This window comes from Culex quinquefasciatus, chromosome 3, assembly GCF_015732765.1.
Source record: "Culex quinquefasciatus strain JHB chromosome 3, VPISU_Cqui_1.0_pri_paternal, whole genome shotgun sequence".
NCBI lineage: Eukaryota > Metazoa > Arthropoda > Insecta > Diptera > Culicidae > Culex > Culex quinquefasciatus.
Genome location: NC_051863.1, coordinates 84,700,595 through 84,725,303, shown reverse-complemented (window position 1 = coordinate 84,725,303; position 24,709 = coordinate 84,700,595). Strand labels below are relative to the sequence as shown.

At 40.9% G+C, this 24,709-nt stretch overlaps 1 protein-coding gene across 4 annotated transcripts in view; it reads right to left on the bottom strand.

Annotated features, from left to right (window-relative positions):
- Positions 1 to 23,151, bottom strand: part of LOC6041861 (PDF receptor) — a 93,934-nt gene extending 70,783 nt beyond the window's left edge. For 3 of the 4 annotated variants that reach the window (XM_038266180.1, XM_038266182.1, XM_038266183.1), the window contains exon 1: positions 19,249 to 20,239. The gene's annotated coding sequence lies outside the window, so the exon portion shown is untranslated. Of the gene's footprint in view, positions 1 to 19,248; positions 20,240 to 23,013 lie in introns of those variants that run through there. The other variant, XM_038266181.1, reaches the window with a different exon arrangement.
- Between the last annotated feature and the right edge of the window lie 1,558 nt (positions 23,152 to 24,709).

The window sequence follows — 24,709 nt, the reverse complement described above, 5'->3', positions numbered from 1 at the left end:
CTTCAGGGGGTTGAGCAGCTCCCAGTCCGGTCGCCTAAAATAGAATAAATTAAAACCTTTTCATAAACAAACCATCAATTGGAATCCAACTTCCCTTCAAGTTCACCACCAGCCATCCAGTTAGTAAATTCAATTACAATTTTCGGCCATTTTCTCTCCAACAATAGTACATTAACACCACATTTAGTCTCAGTTAACTTCATTTTTGCGAAATACACCAACTTTTGACGAACTAAGTAATTTTTCCCACGTTTAGTTGTTTTGCCGTAAACATGACGGTAGGTTTGACGTTTGCTGTTGCTTGATGCTCGAGAGAGTGAATGAATTCTGAGAGAGTTCATGGGGTTAAGGGGCGAGTTCATTCCACCTTATTTCATTTAGCCATTTCAAATTTGGCGTTAGAAATTTGGTGGACATGACATGGGGATATTTGATGTTATTCTCGAGAAGACAGACTTAATCTGGCGTTGGAGAATACATCAGGGTTTTAAGGGTTTTGCGTCTTGTTCATTCAGAATTAGCATACCAAGGTATACCATGGTGGATTCTGATTGAAACAGATTGGGGTGAATTATGTGGGTGGACGATTTTCCAACTTCTGTTTGGAGTAGTCCAAAACATAAGGAACTTAAGGTTTGTTGTTGTAGTGATTGAGTAATCGATCGGAAATTTTGGGCTTGTGTTGAAATGTAAATATTTCAGTCACAATGCCAGAGGGAATTTTCTTGGCGATATTATTGAGGTTTCAGAGGAGCAAGTAAACAGCAAGCGATCAAAATTTGAGAGGAAAGTATGAGCCTGTAGAAAAGTGGGCAGCTGTAAATAATGTTGTTGAATTAAATTGTTTGATGTTAACATAATTTTGTTTTGGCATGTTTTTGGGCCGTTGTAAATAGTTGGTTAAAATTTTTGTATATACATTGCATTATGTTGTCCAAGTTCGTTTAGTGTATAAAAGTTTTTGTTGGGTATACCCTACGAAAATTTGGTTGTTTTGCAACCAAATTTTCGTAAAATTAGTCCAGAGTTATGTAGCGTTCTACAATTATTATTTATAAATACACTAGTACAAATGAAACGAACATGGCTGATTTTGAATTCGAGCGAAATGAATCCAAACTTGCGTGCGAGCTTGCATGCAAAGCAGCAAGCTCAAGATGGATTCCGTCGGATTCTCTCTGCTCGTGACCGTCTGGAGAGAAATCGCGGACTTCGTGACCTAGCCTCTCCCATGGAAACTGCAACTCATGCAGCTTCCCTTGTTCGATGCAAGGTTAAGATCAGGGTAGGGCCTTAAGTGGTTATGCCATGAGCTGAGCGAGAAGGCAGATATAATTGGGCGGTAGAGCAAGTAGTCACATCACTAGCCGGTCCCGGGGTCAAGGGTAGGAAGACACGAGCGACAGACTTGCACTCGGCTTGCCGATTACAAGTCCCCGTAACCGAACGTACAAACGCTCACCTTAGGTCTGAGGGCACACGGAAGGACTCGGTCATTTCAACCGTGACAGTGAAAGTGACCGGATAGGAGTTCTTGGTTTTGCTTCGCGTCTTTCAGTGTTCAAGTACGGTGTGGGTTTGCTTTTGCGACTGGGTGATTAAATTCTTTTTCCCGAGTAGGTCCAAGATAGGAACAAGTAGTGCCAGTGTGCGAACGTGTGCCGTGTGCGTTAAGAAGGAGAACCCCAGGTAAATTGGAACCCTTTGAATCCCCTCAATCCCCGGATTTCCAACTCACGGCCATGGAACAGTCGTTCGGCGGCCCTCTTACTCCCCGATAGAACTGGTGCGTCGGCACCCGCACTGCTGGTGTTCCAGCATCCCCGTCCGTGCCCGCAGGATCCACTTTCCATCGTCCCGGTTGAAAAACCCCCCCGGTAGGACGCCGTCCGGAAGAGGGCTGCGCACGTTACCATCGCGCCCTGAACACGCCCATCCACCACGCGCGTGACCAACGTACACCCATTTGCGCGTCGGCCAGCTAACCCCGCCGAGAGCGCCGTGAGCAGGACGCCCACCTGGCGTCGACCTTCATCGGAGAGCGCGTGAACTAAGTTCATCGCGCCACGCGGATAGATATCGAGTTGCCGCCGGAAGCCGGCAGGCACGACGCTGAGGCGTCTCGAGAGAAGCAGCACGCCGAGTCGAGAGAAGAGCAGCATTGAGCGTCAGGAGCATCGCCGAGCGTCGCAGAGCATCCCGGGAGTTCACCGATCGTCGCACCACGTGCGGTCCCCGTTCCTGTGAGAGAGGTTAGGTTGCAAACCGCCTAACCAAGCAGTGAGTACAACTCCCCTTTGAGACTATCTCCATGCGCATGTGAATTTGGGGTTTAGCGAAGACACGCACCACTAAGAGCTCGGCCGAGCCAAGAAACGAACGAAAAACGCACACGTAGGGAAAATCCAGCTAGCTATGTTTCGGGAACATTCAGATTAGAGGCCTCAACTATCACTATGCTAATCCTAGGTTAATTTGTAGTTTACGATCGTACCGCTGTAATAAAATCATGCTTTGCAGTACCGTGTTTCCTCTAAACATGAAGTAGTTCGTTCTTTAAGCGATTTCCCGAGAATTGAGTTGTCCTGGCGTAGGGGTTTTCTCACATCCGTACCGTGGTAGTTTTAGCTTCTTGTAGTACTCCGAGTTGGACTGCTCGGGAATCCTAGTCCCTCCCTTCCGATTTCTAGCACGTTACGGGGTCTTGGTTGGGAACCTTCTACCGGTGATGATGATCGTGAGTGTGAGTTAGGTTGCTGGTAAGTTCGTGAGGACCTATCAGATGATTTTGGTATCGGTTATCGGGTGTGTCGAACCCTCTACCGCCTCTTTATCTCTCCGGATTGCTCTGTCTGATGGTAGGACGATTTTTGATTACCCGCCCTGAGGTCTGGGTTTCATGCTGGGCAAGTTAACCTGCACGAGTGGTCCTTTTTCCAAAGGTGGCGCTTAAGCCACTCGTTACAGTCCTGCGACAATCCGAAGACGGTCACGTGGCCGCTACCCAGCGGGCTACAAAACGTTTGGAGAACCATTCAAGAACATATCGTGGCAGACAAGGATGTTAAAGTGGCTTTTCACAATATACGTCTCAGGTGTTCGCTTGAGAGGTTTTGTTCTCATTTAATACTTTATTTGTGAGTAAAATGTCACTTTACGATACTTTAAATAATAGCCATGAATAATAAAAATAACAACGATAAAAAATCATTTCATTTCATTATTTTGCTTTCGGAGATCATTTTTTTTCAATCATATTTGAGTGCTAATCATTATCGCTTGCTAATAACTCTGCTGCTGCTGCTGGTTCCCGGTGCTGTATTTTCAGTTCTCCTTTTTGATGAAGAAACCTTTGGTCAAGTATCGAACCCAAGATCACTCCAAATGTAAGTCCAGGCGTGCGTCTGTTGGATAAGCAGGCCTAAATGTCTAAATGTCAATAAGAAGTCTGCGGTAATCTAGGTTTTACAAGTTCACTAACAGTTTGTGAAAACTTCCTTTGAACATAAGCTGTTTCTATTTTTAGAACTATCTGTGCTTGTTTCGTCATCATATTCTTGCTCGGTTTTTAAAACATGAACGCAAACTACACATAAACAACTTGTTCACGAGAAATCCTAGCTGAAACTAAAGGTTAAATCTACTATGTTATCATGTTTAGCGAACTGAAATAAAACATCATGTCTGCAAATGTCATTTTGCTTTTCGAGTTCTACAAGCATGTTCCATTTGAGTCAGAATAAACTTCGAAATTAACTATTCGTAAACTGTTGCTAGATTTGGCATTTGTGTTACACAACCATGTTGAAGAACGGTTTTTTGATCAAAATGTGAACAATTGACCAAATTGTATGACGCTTGTTCAATAATTAACGTATAATAACGCTAGTGGAGCAATTGATCAACAAAAACAATAAAAAGAGATGTTTTACTTGCTACTTGGATTGCACACGGATAGCCTGCGTTGAAATGGGTGACTGACCAGCTAACAGCATCCAAATGCCAATAGGGGAATGGCGTTGTCGTGGGTTTTTTTTTAACAGATGTTCTTTTCCATGTACATTCATTCAGTTAAAATATTATTGAGTGTCCAAGCACAATCGATGACTTTTCACCTCAAATTTAAATACTAGCAACTTTCATTTATTCATCAAATATTGTAGCTTTCGCTATTCATTGATTTCAAATGTAGGAGGTCCTACATGTACAAAAGGGAAAAGGGATACCTTAAAACTAACTTATAAACTATACACAGCAAAAAATCCGATGGTAAAATCGCATGCAAAAGCATGCACATCACCTTCGTCAAAATAAACACTTAATATTACACACTGGATGTACAATTTTTGCAAACACAAAAAAAAGTTGCAACCGACGGGATTCAAACCCAGCACCAATAGTAAGGACTGGTGCCATAGCCCACTCGGCCATCAGACCGATGAAAAGCTGTAAGGATAAACACATATAACGTCATGATTCGAATTCCCGGACGCTTCGAAACCCGGACACTTCATCTTGTTTTATCAATTATTTGGATATAAGTTCGCATAATTACTGTCTAAACTGTGTTATTTGATGAATTCCAACTTCAACATTCATTAAAAGTTTGTTTGAACGCTGTAGTGAATGCCAAAACAATTAAATACAATAAAATTATAAATTTACCAAAAATGCGAAACATTTCACTTGAAATATTTCATAGGCGTTTGAAGCATCGGAAAGGCAAAGCAGAAATTTATGGTTTTGATTTCCTTGAATTCTAGCAAATTTTCATATAAACCATCGACTGTTTTGATGTTAACAGCTTATTAGAGACCTGAAGAATGCCATTCACTAATATTTCAGTCCAAATTTGTGCGATTCATAAGTAAAATCGAGTGTCCGGAATTCGAAGCAAAAGTGTCCGGATTTCGAATCAGCTTTTATCAGTGTCCGGGATTCGAAGCACAACAAGTAATTTTAATTTTAAAATTCTAATGAAAAATTGTTAGAAAAGACATATTTTGCATGCATTTTGTTGAAACTGATTGTTTATACTACATTCTGATGATATTTCTACATTTCCAACTTATTACATGATTTTTTGCCAACTATAACAAAATTGATATGCTACTAAGTGTCCGGACTTCGAATCATGACGTTATGAGCTTGACATTTCGGTCAAATAGGTTTCCCATACTGATGGGACATACATATTTACATATTTCAGGGTGTAAAATCACATAAAATTGTAGATGCTGGATTACTACTTTTTTAGCTGTGTATAAAGAGCGGATCAATGCAGCTGAAGACTGCAATGATTTTTGTCGAAATGCATCAATTATCTTATTGGACAAAACATCCAATGTGTCAACTTCGGCTGATTGATGATGTTCCTTGGTGCTGAAGAAGGGAGGAAGTTTCAAAATCATTTTCAAAATTTTGTTCTGAATTCTCTGAAGTTTTTCTTCCTGGTTAAGCAACAGCTTGTCCAGATCGGCACAGCATAAAGCATGGCAGGTCTGAAAATTTGTTTATAAATTAACAGTTTATTCTTGAGACAAAGTCTAGAATTCATGTTTATAAGTGGATACAAACAATTTGTTTTAGGGAGCGACCGTGGCTGACTGGTTACGGTGTTCGCTTTGTGAGCGAATGGTCTTGGGTTCGATTCCCATCTGCTCCCAACGAGAAAGTATAGGAAATATAAATCTTGAAACTCTGAACATGAACGAAAAATCAAAGTCGCTCGAGTCGGGGCCCGTTCCCCCGTCCTTTGGATTGATAAGCAAAAATGCTAACCACTAGGCCATCGCGACTTGGTGAGCTATGACTGGAATTAGGAATAATGTTACTATATACGCGCTGGGTCCTTGTCCATAGGGACGTGGCGTTACATCGTGCTGCCATCTGATTTTTTTAAGTGCAAGAGTGGAAAAGTGCTGAGTCATCGTCTAAAAATAGACGGCGTCCTATCTCGCTCAGCAAAATAAATTCGATAAAGAAGTCGGTTTCGATGAGAAAAAGTGGAAAACGTTTTCTAAAAATAGCGACGCCATCCCCCTATTTGTCAAGGGTTCGGAAGCTCTAAATAACGTTTGAATCCGATTGGTGCAAACGTTCTTCAGGGCGGGGCTTGTCGATAAAGCTGAAGTACCTCGCGCTCGGCTAGCCAGCGTTGAAGAAATGGGTCACCGAAGCTCGGCAGAGCTAACACCTTCCAAATGCCTATGCGAGTTATTTGCATGTATAGAATGTAGATCTAAAAATACATGGAAACAACTCAATTTGTAAGAAGCGACCGCGTGGCCCCGTTTGGTTGGTTGCACACACACACAGACACACACACACACACACACACACACACACACACACACACACACACACACACACATGAATTATGAACGAAAAATCAAAGTCGCTCGAGGCGGGGTTTGATCCCCCGTCCTTTGAATTGGTAAGCAAAAATGCTAACCACTAGGCCATGACGACTTGATGAGCGTGGACTGGAATTAGGAATACTGTTACAGAGAGCGAGTTGTGGCGCTATATAACCACGGCAAATAGTGTCCAGGGCATTCGTGGAAATAGAATGTCCCATCCCAAGCAGCAAGTAAAACATCGCTTTTTTTTAACAATTGCTGCACAAGCGTTTTTATACGTTAATTATTAAGCAAGTGTCATCAAATTTGGTCAATATTTCTCATTTTGATCATAAAACCATTGTTCAACATGGTTGTATAACATAAATGCCAAATCTAGCAACAGTTTACGAATAGTTAATTTCGAAGTTTATTCTGACTCAAATGGAACATGCTTGTAGAACTCGAAAAGTAAAATGACATTTGCAGACATGATGTTTCATTTCAGTTTGCTAAACATGATAACATAGTAGAATTGAACTCTGGCTTCGGATGGAATTCCACGTAAACAAGTTGTTTATGTGTAGTTCGCGTTCGTGTTTTAAAACTCGAGCAAGAACATGTTGACGAAACAAGCACAGATAGTTTTAAAAATAGAAACAGCTTATGTTCAAAAGAAGTTTTGGCAAACTGTTAGTGAACTTGGTAAAACCTACTTTACCGCAGACTTCTTATTTACATTTAGGCCTGCTCATCCAACATAACCCCTCGTGGAAAGAAGTAGACGCGCGCCCGGACTTGACATTTGGAGTGATCTTGGGTTCGATACTTGCCCTGAGCATTCTTCATCAAAAAGGAAAACTGATTATGCAGTACCGGGAACCAGCAGCAGTAGAAGAGTAGTAGAAGCAAGCGATGTTAATTAGCACTTAAACTTAATTGAAAAAAAAATCCCCAAAGGCATTATTAGGAAATTGAATGATTTTTATGGTTGATATTTTGTATTATCCATCATTCATATTATTATCATTCATAAATTGCGTATCTCTGTCCAAACTATTAAATTAAAAAAACTAGTAGTTAAAGTATCGTAAAGCGACATTACTCACAAATAAAGGATTAAATTAAGAAAAGAAATTTTTTTTGAGGGTACACCTTGAACATATTTTATGAAAAGCCTGTTTAACATTCTTGTCTGCCACGATATGTTCTTGGACGGTTTTAAAACGTTTGCCAAACTCCTCCTGAATCTTAAAGGCAGAATGTTGTTAAACGGTTCTAACGACGTTATCCACCCCGGTTCAGAATCTTATAGTCAAGAGTTCTTATGACATGTTCAACAAACGTTCTCTATGCAAGAAGGACGTGCGCTGGTAAAACTTAATTAAACCACGCACATTTCCTACAGGTTAAGAGATGTTCAACAACAGAAAAACGTGCGCTTTTTCCAGCGTTCAAGAGTTCTCGGGGACGTTGGGAAAACATAGTAAATGAGTTCAACAACAAGTTCGGAAATCTTTTGGTGAACAAAGTGTGCTACTTGGGATCCTAGAGGGTCCCGGAGTACCAAACCTTCTTAGCATGGTGCTCCCAACGAATACATCCAAAATCTCGGAGCGTATGGTGGTGTGTCCACACGTTTCTTCTCCCTCGATTCAGAATTGTGTTGTTGTTCGAACACTCAGTGCTCAAACTCAATCCAATTACGAATTATCTCTGCGATACGGCTTTACGCAGTAGGCCTGGCCGCTTTAACGCTTGTGATGTTTCAATGCATTCCGATGCAATGGCGCACTACAAATGTTAATAAATGACAAGAAGAGTGCTAGGCGTCATCTAACACGGAGAAAAAAGAGTTCCCAAAATCGTGAACAAGCGATCATGAAAATGGGAACCACGAACAAAGTGTTCAAATTTCATGGTACGTTTTTCAAAATCGTACCATGGGATTTGAACACTTTGTTCGAGGTTCCCATTTTCATGAACGCTTGTTCACGATTTTGGGAACTCTTTTTTCTCCGTGAACCTAGGCACTCTCCAGGATCCCTGCGAAAGAGTGGCTGCACTAGGGTCTAATTAGATTAGATTAGATTAGATTATAAGTGGATACAAACATTTTATATTTTAGTTACATTTAACTTGTATACTTTCAATGTGATCCTTGTAAGTAAGGTTTTTGTCAAAAGCAAGTCCAAGTACTTGCTTTTGACTTGATCCTCCCACTTTATATTTACCCCATTCATCTTTATAATGTGATGACTTTTTGGTTTAATTGAAAATATCGAGGCTTTTTAGTAATCTTCTTGTGATGACACAAGAATCAGCAAAAAGTGATTTCTGACATCGTGGGGGCAAATCAGGCAAGTCAGAAGTAAAAATATTGTATAAAATTGGACCCAAAATGCTACTTTGACGGACGTCAGCACGTACAGGTAGTTGATCAGATTTGCTATTCTGATAACATACCTGTAGAGTACGATCCGTCAAATAATTTTGGATAATTTTCACGGTATAAATCGGAAAATTAAACCTTTTTAATTTCGCAAACAAACCTTTATGCCAAACACTGTCAAATGCTTTTTCTATGTCTAGAAGAGCAGCGCCAGTGGAATAGCCCTCAGATTTGTTGCTTCGAATTAAATTTGAAACTCTCAACAACTGATACTTAGATGAATGCCCAAGGCGAAATCCAAACTGCTCATAAGCGAAAATTGAATTTTCATTGATGTGCGTCATCATTCTATTAAGAATTATTCTTTCGAATAATTTAATAATTTAATTTTAATAGATGAAAGCAAACTAATGGGCCGATAGCTTGAAGCTTCGATAGTATTTTTGTCCGGTTTCAAAATCGGAATTACTTTGGCATTTTTCCAACTACTGGGAAAATATGCCAAATCAAAACATTTGTTGAAAATTTTGACCAAGCTGCACAGAAAAAAATCATGGTAATATTGCATCTGGTTAGGGGTACATCTTTCATGTCAGAAAAAAAGGTGTAATTTTACCTCTGGAAATGTGTAATTTTACCACTTTTCTGGTGTAATGTCACTTTTTCAGTCTAAATTGAGGTAAATTACATCATAAAAGAGGTAATATTAACGACGTCCACGAGGGGGATCTGAGATTTAAAAAAGCCCACGTGGTTAATGGATGTTCCCTTAGTTTGACAACAATTGGTGTCAAACCATTGGGGTTTCTGCATAACTCTGCACAACTACAACAATACAATTTTAAATAAACAAAATATGTCAGATAAACACATTTTTGAAAGTTATCTTTGTGTTTTATTCTTAAAATCAAGATATACTTTTTACTTTTTTCAACCTTTATCAAATATTAGTTCCGGCTCGCCACAACTTCAGAAAAATCAGATGTGGCCCGCAGGACCAAAAGGTTGGGCACCTCTGATTTATATCTAAGCATTGACGAAAAAAATCGCGAAAAATAAAACACGGAAATGCATTTCTATTTACTTTTAGTTCATTAAAATTTGATTTCCATTAAAATCTTTCAAGTTAAAAAAAAAATAAATGTCCCCTAATATTTCGGGGTGTTCTAAGCTTTGAAAAATATTAGCAACGGTCTAATTCAACGTTTTATTTTGTTTAAGATAACAAGAACTTGTTGGTGTATTAAAAAAGGGATGCAAGGATATTGATTGGGTTGATCTGCGAAAAAAGTGCTCCGACCGTTGATCCATCGGCACGGAATTTCGGTGCTCTTGGAAACAATTCCTCCCGCGTAGCGAGAATGGAATATTCTTTTACATCGCCCTTCATTCCTTTCCCCTCGCTCACAAATATCAGTACGCGCTTGAGACCAGGCTAAAAGTCATATGTTTGCGAATTGGCTTAACATCGCGGGGGCTGGTTTGTGCGTGTACTTAACCTGGCCATGGTCTTCGTTTCGTACATACACTTATGGTACTCGGGTCTATATGACCCAGAAATGTATTTGGCTGCCAAAATTCGGAATCTTGACCGATTTTGGATGTCATGGCCGCAAATGAAAGGTTAGAATGTCTACTTTGCGATTCCGACTGGCAGAACCGGTTTTGGGCACTGTGGCCACCGGGAACCTGCTACAACCGAAAAAAGTCCTTTTTGAGGCCCCGACTTTGAGGACCTGTATCTCCGGAACGATAACACATAGCGGGTTGCTTCCAGTTGCATTTGACGGGTAATAACCTCAACTTTAAGCTCCCGTAGAGATGATTTGTCAAAAGTGGACACCGGTTCCGTTAACCCGGAACATCCGAAAAACATGATTTTTTCAGCTTTTGTTATAAAATCAACACATTAGTCAATTTTTCAACCGATTTTTTGTAAATCATTACATACGTACACTACATACTACCCCTGACTGTTTGGGATCGTTCCGGCCAACTGTGGCCAATCCGGAACCGGTCCCAGGGTACCACCAAAACGGTTCCAATAATGGTATCGCTAGAAACCCGTCATCTTGCATATCAAACTTCATGAAATTGAAAATTATGACCATCTGAAGTCATTCCGATATCCTCTAACTCACCCTGGTCACTCCGGAACTGGTTACCGGTGGCCACTGGGGGACACTGCCGGAGTATGCAAAGAACCCTACCATGCGACGTATCAAACTTCATGAAATAGAAAATGTTGACCATCTAAGGTCATGCCAATATCCTATGACCCAACCTGGTCACTCCGGAACCGGTTACCGGTGGCCACTGGGGGACACTGCCGGAGTATACAGGAAAGCATATCATGCGACATATCAAACGTCATGAAATTAAAAATTATGACCATCTGAGGTCATTCCGATATCCTCTGACTCACCCTGGTCACACCGGAACCGGTTACCGGTGGCCACTGGGGGACACTTCCGGAGTATGCAGGGAAGCATATCATGCGACATATCAAACTTTATGAAATTGAAAATTATGACCATCTGAGGTCGTCCGATATCCTCTGACCCAACCTGGTCACTCCGGAACCGGTTACCGGTGGCCACTGGGGGACACTGCCGGAGTATGCAAAGAACCCTACCATGCGACGTATCAAACATCATGAAATAGAAAATTATGACCATCTAAGGTCATGCCAATATCCTATGACCCAACCTGGTCACGCCGGAACCGGTTACCGGAGGCCACTGGGGGACACTTCCGGAGTATGCAGGGAAGCATATCATGCGACGTATCAAACATCATGAAATTGAAAATTATGACCATCTGAGGTCATGCCAATATCCTCTTACCCAACCTGGTCACTCCGGAACCAGTTACCGGTGGCCACTGGGAGACACTTCCGGAGTATGCAAAAAACCCTACCATGCGACGTATTGCGTCATGAAATAGAAAATTATGACCATCTGAGGTCATGCCGATATCCTCTGACTCACCCGACATATCAAACTTCATGAAATCGAAAATTACGATTATCTGAGGTCATGCCGATATCCTATGACCCAACCTGGTCACGGCGGAATCGGTTACCGGTGGACACGGGGGGACACTTCCGGAATATGCAGAGAAGCATATCATGCGACATATCAAACTTCATGAATTTGAAAATTATAACCATCTAAGGCGGTGGTCACCAAAATGCGACCTGCGGGCCGAATGTGGCTTACCGAGATCTTCTGTACGGCCTTCGGGGTGGTTTTGAAATGATTTTGGAATCCGGCCCACTTTGCGTTCTCATATGAAGTTCGCTAGAGAAATCATGAACTAAGTTTCTTTAAAAAGAAAAAAATATGTTTTTTTTTTTTTGACGAAATAACCATAATTGATTTCTGGTTTCTACAATATTTATAAGGTCGTGGGAAGTATTAAACTAGTGGTGCCTTATTTTCCTGAAGAATTTATAAAGCGATTAAATTTCTAAATTTGGAAATAATGAATATGAAACATTCATTCCTTTAAAAATATAAAATAATGAATGTGATAGTGTGACAAAAACTTTGTATTATCTGGGAATCACGTTGCTAAAAATACTAAGAATAAATAAATATCCAACAGTTCTAAACATCAGATCACTTTCTGACTAAAACTTGTTAGAAATATTGAATAGGGAAATTATAAAATATAAATTCCGAGCTAATATTTTTTGGTTCAATTTTGTTATCCTAAAAAATCGACAGAACATAAAATTTCTATTTGATTATATTTTTGATCTTTTTTTTGTGCCCTAATCTCTGATTCAAAATGAAACGAGAAGATTGTACTTCGTACGAAAAGATCTTAAAAAATTCAAAATCATTGTAAAAACACTGTTTTATTTTGTTCAGTAATACAAATTTTTCGAAGCAAAATAAACTTCTAAATTTCAATAAATATGATTTTTTCCTATAACATTCGAATAATTCAAAACTTATTACTGTTACTTCAAAATTCACTCAAAAAATCATTGAAAAAATTTGCAAAACATTCAAAGCTTTAATAGAACAATCAAACCAAATGTGTACGCAAAACCAAGAAAATAATTATCAACAAAAAAATGTTATTGTAAATATAACAAAAAAAATATTTTTTTTTAACTGAAATATTGTCGAATTGTACAACAATTATATTTTAAAACATGAAATATGATGACAAAAATTTATGACGAATGTTAATTTTTATGTATAATTGGTGACAATTTCTAAGTTGTCAAAAATTTAGTTCAAACTATAAACTATTTCTAAACTATTCTACTCTACAACTTATTTTTTATTTATATTTTACATGTTGCCCACGACTCTGGGGCAAATTTCCAAATTAGCCCGCGATGATCAGCTGGCTGAGGACCACTGATCTAAGGTCATGCCGATATCCTCTGACCCAACCTGGTCACTTCGTAACCGGTTACCGGTGCCAGTGGGGGACACTTCCGGAGATTTCAAGGAAACATATCACGCGACGTATCAAACATCATGAAATTAAAAATTATCATCATCTAAGGTCATGCCGATATCCTATGACCCAACTTGGTCACTCCGGAACCGGATACGGGTTGCCACTGGGGGACACTTCCGGAGGGTCTGTAAGTTAGGTAATTTTGGAAGGTTCAACTAAATTTATCTACTCGGTTGTGTAGCTGCTAGTGTGATTGCGTTCACATTTCTTTTGACGAGTAATGTGTCATCACGCCTTCTATCGGATGGAGAAGTAGAACGTCGGTTCCAGCCTCAGTTGTTGTACGGTCATTTGATCATTCCAGTTTTCTCCCTTCCTTTGACAATCAACACTCCAAACCAAGCCTGCTCCGGTGGAGTCGCTGGCGGCGGTTGGACTCCCAATCCAAAGGTCGTCAGTCCGAACCCTGGGATGGAAGGTTCCTTGGAAAATAAAAAGGATATGGTGCTCTCCCCATTAAAACCTCTTAAATCTTAGGTTCGAGAAGAAACTTCAAACTTGGTTCTTTGCATGTTTCACAAATTTCCTCCATTCCCAACCCATTTTCGGTTCCAAATTAATCAGGATGGGCCGGAGGACATCGCCATCAGAAATTGTCTCCCAGTGGCCAGGTTGGATTAAAAAACGTGGGCAAGACCTTTGGTGATCATAATTTGCAATTTCATGAGGTTTGATATGTCACATGATATGCTTCCTTGCATACTCCGGAATTGTCCCCCAGTGGCCACCGGTAACCGGTTCCGGCGTGACCAGGGTGAGTCAGAGGATATCAGCATGACCTCAGATGGTCATAATTTTCAATTTCATGAAGTTTGATATGTCGCATGATATGCTTCCTTGCATACTCCGTAAGTGTCCCCCCGTGTCCACCGGTAACCGATTCCGGCGTGACCAAGTTGGGTCATAGGATATCGGCATGACCTCAGATAATCGTAATTTTCGATTTCATGAAGTTTGATATGTCGCATGATATGCTTCCCTGCATACCCCGGAAGTGTCCTCCCGTGGCCACTGGTAACCGGTTCCGGCGTGACCAGGGTGAGTCAGAGGATATCGGCATGACCTCAGATGGTCATAATTTTCTATTTCATGAAGTTTGATACGTCGCAAGGTATGCTTCCCTGCATACTCCGGCAGTGTCCCCCAGTGGCCACCGGTAACCGGTTCCGGCGTGACCAGGTAGGGTCATAGGATATTGGCATGACCTTAGATGGTCATAATTTTTAATTTCATGACGTTTGATATGTCGCATGATATGCTTCCCTGCATACCCCGGAAGTGTCCCCTCGTGGCCACCGGTAACCGGTTCCGGCGTGACCAGGGTGAGTCAGAGGATATCGGCATGACCTCAGATGGTCATAATTTTCTTTTTCATGAAGTTTGATACGTCGCATGGTATGCTTCCCTGCATACTCCGGCAGTGTCCCCCCGTGTCCACCGGTAACCGGTTCCGGCGTGACCAGGTTGGGTCATAGGATATTGGCATGACCTTAGATGGTCATAATTTTCTATTTCATGATGTTTGATACGTCGCATGGTAGGGTTCTTTGCATACTCCGGCAGTGTCCCCCAGTGGCCACCGGTAACCGGTTCCGGAGTGACCAGGTTGGGTCAGAGGATATCGGCATGACCTCAGATGGTCATAATTTTCTATTTCATGAAGTTTGATATGTCGCATGATATGCTTCCCTGCATACTCCGGAAGTGTCCCCCAGTGGCCACCGGTAACCGGTTCCGGCGTGACCAGGGTGAGTCAGAGGATATCGGAATGACCACAGATGGTCATAATTTTTAATTTCATGACGTTTGATATGTCGCATGATATGCTTCCCTGCATACCCCGGAAGTGTCCCCCCGTGGCCACCGGTAACCGGTTCCGGCGTGACCAGGGTGAGTCAGAGGATATCGGCATGACCTCAGATGGTCATAATTTTCTATTTCATGAAGTTTGATACGTCGCATGGTAGGGTTCTTTGCATACTCCGGCAGTGTCCCCCCGTGTCCACCGGTAACCGGTTCCGGCGTGACCAGGTTGGGTCATAGGATATTGGCATGACCTTAGATGGTCATAATTTTCTATTTCATGATGTTTGATACGTCGCATGGTAGGGTTCTTTGCATACTCCGGCAGTGTCCCCCAGTGGCCACCGGTAACCGGTTCCGGAGTGACCAGGTTGGGTCAGAGGATATCGGCATGACCTCAGATGGTCATAATTTCAATTTCATGAAGTTTGATATGTCGCATGATATGCTTCCCTGCATACTCCGGAAGTGTCCCCCAGTGGCCTCCGGTAACCGGTTCCGGCGTGACCAGGTTGGGTCATAGGATATTGGCATGACCTTAGATGGTCATAATTTTCTATTTCATGATGTTTGATACGTCGCATGGTAGGGTTCTTTGCATACTCCGGCAGTGTCCCCCAGTGGCCACCGGTAACCGGTTCCGGAGTGACCAGGGTGAGTCAGAGGATATCGGCATGACCTCAGATGGTCATAATTTTCAATTTCATGAAGTTTGATATGTCGCATGATATGCTTCCCTGCATACTCCGGAAGTGTCCCCCAGTGGCCACCGGTAACCGGTTCCGGCGTGACCAGAGTGAGTCAGAGGATATCGGAATGACCTCAGATGGTCATAATTTTAAATTTCATGACGTTTGATATGTCGCATGATATGCTTTTTTGCATACTCCGGATGTGTCCCCCAGTGGCCACCGGTAACCGGTTCCGGAGTGACCAGGTTGGGTCATAGGATATTGGCATGACCTTAGATGGTCATAATTTTCTATTTCATGATGTTTGATACGTCGCATGGTAGGGTTCTTTGCATACTCCGGCAGTGTCCCCCAGTGGCCACCGGTAACCGGTTCCGGAGTGACCAGGGTGAGTCAGAGGATATCGGCATGACCTCAGATGGTCATAATTTTCAATTTCATGAAGTTTGATATGTCGCATGATATGCTTCCCTGCATACTCCGGAAGTGTCCCCCAGTGGCCACCGGTAACCGGTTCCGGCGTGACCAGAGTGAGTCAGAGGATATCGGAATGACCTCAGATGGTCATAATTTTAAATTTCATGACGTTTGATATGTCGCATGATATGCTTTTTTGCATACTCCGGATGTGTCCCCCAGTGGCCACCGGTAACCGGTTCCGGAGTGACCAGGGTGAGTCAGAGGATATCGGAATGACTTCAGATGGTCATAATTTTCAATTTCATGAAGTTTGATATGCAAGATGACGGGTTTCTAGCGATACCATTATTGGAACCGTTTTGGTGGTACCCTGGGACCGGTTCCGGATTGGCCACAGTTGGCCGGAACGATCCCAAACAGTCAGGGGTAGTATGTAGTGTACGTATGTAATGATTTACAAAAAAATCGGTTGAAAAAATTGACTAATGTGTTGATTTTATAACAAAAGCTGAAAAAATCATGTTTTTCGGATGTTCCGGGTTAACGGAACCGGTGTCCACTTTTGACAAATCATCTCTACGGGAGCTTAAAGTTGAGTTTATTACCCGTCAAATGCAACTGGAAGCAACCCGCTATGTGTTATCGTTCCGGAGATACAGGTCCTCAAAGTCGGGGCCTCAAAAAGGACTTTTTTCGGTTGTAGCAGGTTCCCGGTGGCCACAGTGCCCAAAACCGGTTCTGCCAGTCGGAATCGCAAAGTAGACATTCTAACCTTTCATTTGCGGCCAAGACATCCAAAATCGGTCAAGGTTCCGAATTTTGGCTGCCAAAAACATTTCTGGGTCATATAGACCCGAGTACCATAAGTGTGACTTTTTTTCTGGGGGGCACTTCCGGTGGCCACCGGAAGTCCATTTTTGGCTCAAATGTGTGTCTTGGTAAGATACACAAAGTCATAAAATTTCAGCTCTGTAAGTGCCAAAGGTCAAAAGTTACGATAACTTTTATCATGTTCTTGGGTCATATAGACCCGAAGACCATGCCCGGGTTAATGGTAAGGAAAGGGTGTGTACATAAATGAGGTAGGGTGTGCTATATTTGACCATCAGTGCAAGATACCAGCATACCTTATCCAATTCATCATCCAAACGATGGCCGAAAAAGCCACCGGAAGGATCTATTTGTTTCTCAGAGGGTTTCTTTTTTGCGTGCACCGTTATTTGAGGTAGATCAGGAAAAAAAAAACGCAAATTAGATAAAAGTTTGGGCATAAGTGATTTTTGAATTAAAGCCTTTTAATTAGGTTCAAAACTAACATATAAAAATGCAAAAAGCATTTACTATAGCAACAGAAGTTTGCCCCCTTTAACGGTTTAAATTTTCCACAGGGAATTCATACAATCTGAATTAGATTGTTAAACGCTTAGAATATGTTTTAATCTCAAAAAGAAGTACCGTTACATGGGTTGACTTGGGACACGTGGGGCAAATCGGGACAGCTGTTTCAGTCTTGTTACTATACAATATTTGGATATTTTTTTATTGGTTTCGGATAGAACAGACACAGACACAAAAATAGTGCATCGATTTCCAGATTTCAAGCATTCAAGTGTTCTAAAACCTGCTGTCTCAATTCAGACTGTAGTCCCGATTCACCCCAGAAGACGGTATCCATAATTTTCAATTGAGTGCACCCAAACGACGGTCGCATGATTTTGATGCATGGCGGCATGAAAGTATACCAGAATCTGCATGAAATCTGTCGTCATGCATTTTTTACGATAATGGGGTATGACATTTTTGCCCGTTACCAACAATAGAGCTACCTACGTGCGCATGTATTGCGTGTACATACACGATGGATTTTTAGGTTAAAATTTGTGGTCGCCAGCAAAAACAAATGGTAAGCTAGTGTGCGTGAGATCGGGCTTAGAAAACTCTATTATCGACATTACCGACGGCTGATTGATTGTATTTCGGAGAAAAAAATCTTAACAGAACGAGGATTGGGGTTTGTTCAAATATTACGTCCAGAGATTTTCGGGATTTCAGACCCCTTCCTCCCCCCGGTCACGCACTTTTCTTATACCTTATACCTGCAGATCGCTAACATATTTACACACGGGCAAAAATGATCTACGGACTTGCTTCAAAAACTGTTATAAAATGTAACATTTTTTGCAGCAAATCAAATCTACTGTTCCAGATTTTGAGATACAAAATTCCGCAATTCAAATAACCTTACCCTATTGCATTATTGATTTTAATTTTTAAAAACGTTACTTGATCCACCTTTACTACCGTTCTATGCATAATTGTCCCATGTTCAAAAAAGTGCAACTGAGAAAACGCGAGTGAAATCTTTCGACCGTTTTAGTGTGTTTCTACGCATAATTGTTCTGTGGGTTCTTATTCGTCCTATGTCCAATCGCCCCAGTTAGTAGTTTATCACTTTTATTTATGACCCTCTTGCTATACAGTATGTAAACAAGACTCAATGCTTCATATAACTAATGATTCCGTGAAAAAAAAAAATACTTGGTGGGACAATTATGCGTAGAAGTGTAACGATGGGACAAACAGACTTGGTGTTGTTTTTGATTAGTTTCCGAACAAAGTACTAGATTTTATGGTTTTTCAAAAAGTTTACGGCAAACTAAACTTAATAATGTCATAAGGTCAAAATCGTCAAACAATGACATGGGACAATTATGCTTAGAACGGCAGTTTAGGTGGTTGGTGCCTTCCTCTCATTTATATAGTGAATCCAAAAAGGGAAAGTCAATTGCATATTTTGATCAACATCCCCACACATGCACAGACATTTGCTCAGAATTTGATTATGAGTCGATAGTCAAGGGTCTAGGAGGTCAAATTAAAAAGTTCATTTTCCGAGTGATTTTATAGCCTTTCCTAAATGAGAAAGGCAATTACCATCGTGATTCTCAAACGTTTTTTTCGAAAAAAAATCATTGGTCACCTTTTTTTTTGTTTTATGAATGAATACGATTGTTTAGATTCATCAGTCTGCTTAAATCATTATCACTTTTTAGTAGTTTAATTTGATTGGTACTGTTAATCCATTCGTCCATGCTAGGTTGATATATGTACTCACCAACCGTTTCTTTCTAACACTGGCAATGCTTTAGAATTGGAACTCGTTTCGAATCTCACCTCACATCAAACAAAAACAAATATCATCTTTCAACTATCCGTTGAAACGTGCTGTATATTAGTAGGATAATGCACACATTTAACTGTTTTACTTGCTGTTTAACGATGCATTAGTTTAAGCCTTTGTTTCAGCGCGGATTGAAACCCAGTAACGATGTAACTCTACACTTTTGATATTTTGCAGTATTTTTCAAAACCACAGGATTTGATTATACAATCATAACACTTCTCTTTGATCACAGCACAGCACTGCTTGTGTTTTAGCTTTGCTCTTCTCTGTTCTGCTTTTGTTTTATAGTTGTGGGTTGTGAGGGATTTTATATATAATGTGTAATGCACTATGTTTGCTCCCTGCTTCCTTTCTTACTATTGTGAACTGCGATGATTATGCACTAATGCACCGTTTAAATGCCGTTTATTGTTTTGTCGACCTAACAGCACTTAACGATTGCCACTGATGCTGCTGCAGTTACTTTTGCACTGGTGATGATGGTCGATGATGGTTGATGACATCTATGGTGAGGCTAGAGTTCGACACTACAAAACTATTGAAACGAGCAATAGAGGGGCAGATGGGCCCACTCTACCAGTAGTGTGTCTGCTGCCAACGTCCGCCTCAGTCAACACTCGAGAATGTAATGAAATAGCTATTCGGTGTGGCTCTAGAGACTGGTGTGCAGATTTCCGCGATTTTCGCCGATGAAAAAATCCACCGGTTAACACTGATGCTGCTGCTGCGAGAATACCCCGTCGGAGAAAGGAGGCCTGTACGACGATGTAAACACAGAGACACACTCACACTAACCCACAACGCAACGAGTAAATCCGACCGAAAAGCAATGGGATATTTAACAGGATTCTGATGACGACTAGAGTGTAGAAGAGCGAGAGAAAGGTATTACACGCTCGAAGGTCGAACCGGTACTGACGAGTGATGCTGACTCCGAGTCATTGATATAGTAGTACTGTGCTTGGAAAGGAGCAGTGACAAACGAACAATCTTCCGCCCGAAGCGTCGCGACGCCGACGATGACGACAAAACCGGCGAACCTTAGAACACGCTTCAGTTTGGTTTTAAAATTTCCATCCCTACCAACCGATAAACATGTGGTTTGATTTTTGAAAACGACTTGTGCTGAGAAACACCAGTTATAAAAAATAACTCACACATATAATTTTTCAGTTTTCGGTTCTGAGGTGATTGGCGGTGGCTCATTGTAAGAGTAGAATTACACAGTCCCAGATCGCATAAATGTCCCATATGCATTTTCATCACTTTTGAGTTATTGATGTAGTTTGGTTCAAAATCGTGTGCTCTTTCAGAAAAATCAAAAATTATTTGTTCTAGAAATCTGGAAGAAATCCAGTTTTTCTGCGAAAACTTAACACGTAGTTTCTACGTGGGACAAACTTTCCTTGCGTTTTTTTTCTAAACTTGCTGCTTTTGCATATGGGACATTTATGCGAACATGGGCAGAACAGCTGTTTCTCAGTATCGAAGGTAAAACTTAAATTGGTTGACATATCATGAAAAACCTAAACCTTAAATCGTTTTTAGTGTGCATCAATTAGACGAAGTTGACACTTTTGGTATTCAGTCCAATAAGATTATTGATTAGGGTGACAATAAAAAAAACCACATTAGGGATACCATTTGACTCGAATCCTTGGGCAAAAATAAGTATCTGTGCCAATTTTGAGCCAAATCGGTTAAAGTTTAAGGGTCGCTTTTTATCGTTGAAGTTTATGCAGGGGAAATTCCGAAAATGTATGCAGAAATTCATCGCTTCAGTATTTTTCTGCAAGGTGGCGCAAAAAACTCAATTCCCTACAACCTTGTCGAAGGGTGCAAAGCGATCCGAGGTGATCCTGATTTTTGGTGATTTAAAAAAAAAATCTTGTATGCTTCCTATATACCCCTTATATACGTTTATGTACATAAGCCGATTTCTTTCCATCGCATTGTTTGAAATTGATCAGGATCAACTCGTTTTTTTGCACCCTTCGACAAAGTTGTGGGGAATTGAATTTCCTACAAGAATCTTACATTTGAACAAATTTCCTGCTGCCAAAAACCTGAAGCGATGTTTTTCTCCAGACATTTTCGCGATATTCCCTATATAAACTTCAATGATCAAAAGCGACCCCTAAACCTTAACCGATTTGGCTCAAAATTGGCACAGTTACTTATTTTTACTTAAAGAATCGAACTAGGGACTATGTCATGAGTTTTCCAAAAAAATAAATTTGTCTTGTCACCCTATTATTGATAAATTTGGACAAAAATCATTTCAGTCTTCATTAGCACTCTTTATAGTTTGTAAGTACGTTTTAAGTTTCATAATTGTGGGACCTCCTGCATTACTGCATTACTGTGAATTTTAAAATATGTTATCAATAAAAAATTAGCTTAGTAATCATAGATTGCTATTGGGCATTCACATGTGTGGCAGAATGAAAAAAAAAACCTGATTTAATATCACCAAGAGGATCACCTCTTGGTGATATCAAAAGAGAAAGAAAATGGATAGAGGTAAAGAAAACTTATATCTATATCACAGGGATTATCCATTGTAGCCATGTTAATTCATGTCATTTTTTCTTCATTTATTTCACCAAATTTTGATACAGTTTTTATGTTTAAATAAATTGATATCAATTCAAGCATCTAACGTTGTTCACAATTCAAAAAAGGAGTTTAGTTCTGGAATTTAAGAGAAAGTCGGTTTAATTTTCCTTTATTTAATTTGTTTTGAAAACCATTAAAAACTTGAAAATCCCCTATAACGACACCAAAGAACGCTGTCGCCAAAACTTTACCTGAGAGTTTTTTACGAATGGATTACTATAAACAATACAAAAATCAGATGTACCGTAGGGTGGCAAAAAAAAAAATGAAAATCAAGAAAAATCTTAAGAGGTTTCCCCTGGCTCGATTTTTCAAGCAATAATAAGTAACTGTGCCAATTTTGAGCCAAATTGGTTAATGCTAATGGATCGCTTTTTATCGTTGAAGTTTATGTGGGGAAAATAGCGAAAATGTATGGAGAAAAACATCGCTACAGGATTGGCAGCAGGTGACACAGGTCCCCCCAAAATTGTCCAAGTGTGAGATTCTTGTAGGAAATTTAGTTCCCTACAACTTTGTCGAAGGGGACAAAAAATCCGAGTTGATCCTGATGTGTTATTAGCAATGCGATGAAAAGAAATCGGCTTATATTCTTGAAAGGGGTTTATAGGAAGTAAATAAGAAAACACTTTTTACTAAAAAAAAATCACCAAAAATCAGGATCAACTCGGATCGTTTTGCATCCTTCGACAAAGTTGTAGGAAATTAAATTTCCTACAAGAATCTTACGCCACCTGACAGTAGAATACTGAAACGATATTTTTCTGCATACATTTTTTTGATTTTCCCCATATAAACTTCAACGATAAAAAAGCGACCCATTAGCATTAACCAAATTGGCTCAAAATTTGCACAGATACTTGTTTTTGCCTGTTACCTGCTGGATCAGACGGACCCTAAACGCCCCTGCCGGTTGGTCTTAGAGCCACGACCGACAGGGGTGGGCCTCGGCCTCTTTTTACGCGCTGGCGGGCAAAGAGATCAGAAAAACAGGCTTAATTTTAAGGGGGCTCGCCATCAATACACTAAACACCTAAACGCAAAAGCATTTCATTTTATGACGTTTATTGCACTTACGGTTCTTTATGTGTGTGTGGGGGGAATATGGCTGGCCGGCTGGTGCTTTCGACGCAGCTGCTGCTGCTGCTGCTGGTGTTGACGGAGCATCCGCACACGTACTCAACGTGCGTTCGTCGACGATCCTCTGCTTGCGAACTATCGCCCAGTCACGAAATATTCTAGCAGAGCTGGTTCTGTCAGAATCCTGCTAGAACGGTAGAACATTTCTGCTAGAATGCTGTAAGAATATCCAGCTCTGTAAGAACTCTGCTAGAATCCTGCTAGACGGTCGTGACTGGGCGTATCTGGCTGTGGGGTGGAAGCGACCTCGTCAGCACGTGATCGACGGACAAAAGCTTCAAAACAGGGCGTTTAAGCTACAACCTGATCCTGATTTTCTCGTTCAACAAGCGCTGTAATCTTACTTTTCCGTATGGTTTAGCGAAGCCGGTAACTTGTGGTAACGATCTTGTGAACGCACTGGAATGGACAGGTAGTGTCCCTTTTCAATTTTAATGTACTTCTGCTCGCAGTGACGGCGTTTTGGAAAAATCCTTTTAATTTTTGCAATGGCCACCAGTAGCCCTCCTCGGCTCTCGATCCCACACTCGCTCTCTTTATTGCTCCTTTTTCGCGCAGATCTCGCGAATTTGCAACCCTTGCAGCACATCTCGTTACAGACTCTGCTTCGTGTGTTAACACTTATATGGCTATGGTTTGCGATCTGTGATATTTAGTTTTAATCTAACTGCACAGTGAAAAATAATGTAAATTAGGAAGGTTGAATATTACCTCTTTTATGATGTAATTTTACCTCAATTTAGACTGAAAAAGTGGCATTACACCAGAAAAGTGGTAAAATTACACATTTCCAGAGGTAAAATTACACCTTTTTGCAAACATAAAAGATGTACCCCTTTCCAGATGTAATATTACCATGATTTTTTTTTTCTGTGTGTGCTCCAATTTATTTATTAGTTTGTGTTTTAATTTAATTTAAGTTTTACATAAAGACGCTTAAAAAGACAAATACACAAACATCCTAAACTTTATTCCCTATGCATGCTACTGTAGTTACTCCCTAAGCTCCTATTTACCCTTAACGGGGCGGGGTAAAGGTAGAACGATTTAGTCACAACGGTTACATCCCTAAGGAATCGAATCAGAGGGTATCCCTGATGTCGATTTTTTTTTATTATCACCCTAATGTACCGCAATCTGAGGCGAATCGGGACTAGAGTCTAATAGCGACAGCATTGTTTAGAGCACTTAAAGGTATTAAATTTTGATTTTTTTGTCGGTCTGACTCTGTTCTATTAGAAACCATGGTTAAAACTGCTGTCCCAATTCGCCCCAGTTGACGGTATATATCAAAAATCAAATTATTCGCTCTACAGCATTGCCTTGGCGTTCTCGATTGCGAGATTCCTACTCGAAACTAGGTGTCCGAAGGTTTGATTGTTGAGGCAATTGCAACATCTTTTACACCTTAGCTTCTTTCCACCCCGGGATTCGAGCTGACGACCTTTGGATTGTGAGTCCAACCGCCTACCAGCGACTCCACCGAGGCAGGGCCCAGAGAGACGACTCCTACACATGGACTAAGCTATCGACTTAACCCTTTAGGTTAGACCGGGGCCAACATTTCATTCCCCGTCCGACGGAAGGCGTGGTCAGACAAATCTCGTCTCGAAAAATGCCACCGGGACCGTCT